The sequence below is a fragment of the Microtus ochrogaster genome, unplaced genomic scaffold, assembly GCF_000317375.1.
Source record: "Microtus ochrogaster isolate Prairie Vole_2 unplaced genomic scaffold, MicOch1.0 UNK110, whole genome shotgun sequence".
Taxonomy (NCBI): Eukaryota; Metazoa; Chordata; class Mammalia; order Rodentia; family Cricetidae; genus Microtus; species Microtus ochrogaster.
This window is the reverse complement of record NW_004949208.1, coordinates 4,226-6,201: the sequence shown is the minus strand read 5'-3', so window position 1 is coordinate 6,201 and position 1,976 is coordinate 4,226.

The window sequence follows — 1,976 nt, the reverse complement described above, 5'->3', positions numbered from 1 at the left end:
AGAGGTTAAAGCACTGCTTAAACCTACCAGGGGACAAGATGCTAGAGGTGGGGACAGCAGGTTTTGGTCTGGAGGAATCTCCCCCTGTCCTCATGTAGGACTTCTTACCTCTGGGTTTGGCCACACCTTCGGGTTGTGGTGCAGTGCGTAAATGAAGAGCGTGACTGAGATACCTGCGGGGCAGAAAGGAACAGGGGAGATGGTGGGTTATACCCAGCATGTGAACCCTGGTTCCCGAGGCAGTAGGGGACATGCCTTCACAAAAGGACATGCTTGCTAATAAACGTCATCACTATGGGTAGATGTAGGTGACTTGGAAATGAACTTGAGGCACAAATTCAGAGTATAAAAATGGAATTAAAGAAAGAAAAGCAAGAAAGATACAAACCAGAATTTTGAGGAAAAGGCCTATTCAATATTTGGGTTAAAAATTAGGGCTACTAATTTCAATACGTAAATTTCTCTGTAATTGATTATGTAAGTATGTTGTGTCTTCAGCAATAGGGTCTTACCATCACCAGCTTATGGAGAGTAAACAATAGCCTCGGCAAGAGCCTGCAGTCAGTTTGTTTTTTTTTACTGGTTTATATATAAATAGAAGTTCTTTATACATAAAAATTCTACAAATGGAAAAGGGAGTAGGCAGGAACTAGAAATCTCTGTGGGTCCAGGCATGAGTATGGACCCTCTGAGGGAGTAGCCCTGAACCAGAACCTCCGTGGGTGTGGGCACACCTGAGTCTGGGATCTCTGAGGGAGTAAGTAAGAGCCAGAGACCTTTACAGGACCAACTCCAAGCCAGGGAGCTCTGCAAGAATGAATCCAGACCAGGGACATTTACAGAAACTGGTCTGATATAACAACCTAGGCTAGAGAGGCCTGAGACAGCAAACTCCAAAGGAGTGGAGAAAAGCCTGGGAGCACTAAGTGACCTCCAGGAACAGAGAGTGACCAACAGGGTAACTAGAACTGTGGCACTGATTGTACCAATAGGAACAGCTATCTGAGCCTTGGATTCACTGGCACTTAGAAGATTAATAATGAAAATCACAGTCAGCCCCAACCACATCAATTAGAGAAAAAGATGAGTAGACAAGGTAAGAACTCATGCAACACCACAAAGAACAACATCACACTAGTAAAATCTAGAGACCCTACAACAGCAAGACTTGAACAACCAAATATATATGAAGCAGAAGAAGATGACCTAAAAAATAAACTTCAGGAGATTGTTTGAATCTCTTTAAGAGGATATGAGAAATTCCTTTAAAGAAATGGAGGAAAAGGCAAACAAAAATTGGAAGACACCAGCAAATCTCTTAAAGAAAACCAAGAAAAAGCAATCAAACATATGAAAGAAACTATTCAAGACTTGAAAACTGAAATAAAGACAATAAAGAAAACACAAGCTGTGAAAATTATAGAACAAAAATAAAGGAGAAAATGATCAGGAACCACAAACACAAGCATAAACAGCAGAATACAAGAGATGGAAAAGAGAATCTCAAGTGCTGAAGATACAATAGAGGAAATAGACTCATCAGTCAAAGAAAACATTAAATCTAACATAAGCTTAACCCAAAATAGCTAAGAAATGTGGGACACCATGCAAAGACCAAACCTAAGAATAATAAGTATAGAAGAAGGAACAGAAGTTCAACTGAAAAGCAGAGAAACTATGTTTAACAAAATGATAGAAGAAAACTTTCCCAAACTAAGGAAAGATATGCCTATGAAGATATAAGAAGCGTAGAGAACACCAAACAGACTAGATAAAAGAAGTCCCCTCGCCTCTTAATAATCAAAACACTAAACATACAGAATAAAGAAAGAATATTAAGAGCTGCAAAGGAAAAAGGCCAAGTAACATATAAAGGTAGACCTATCAGAATTACACCTGACTTCTCATTGGAGACAATGAAAGTCAGAAGGTCGTGCTCAAGCATTATGCAGACGTTAAGATACCATTGATACCAG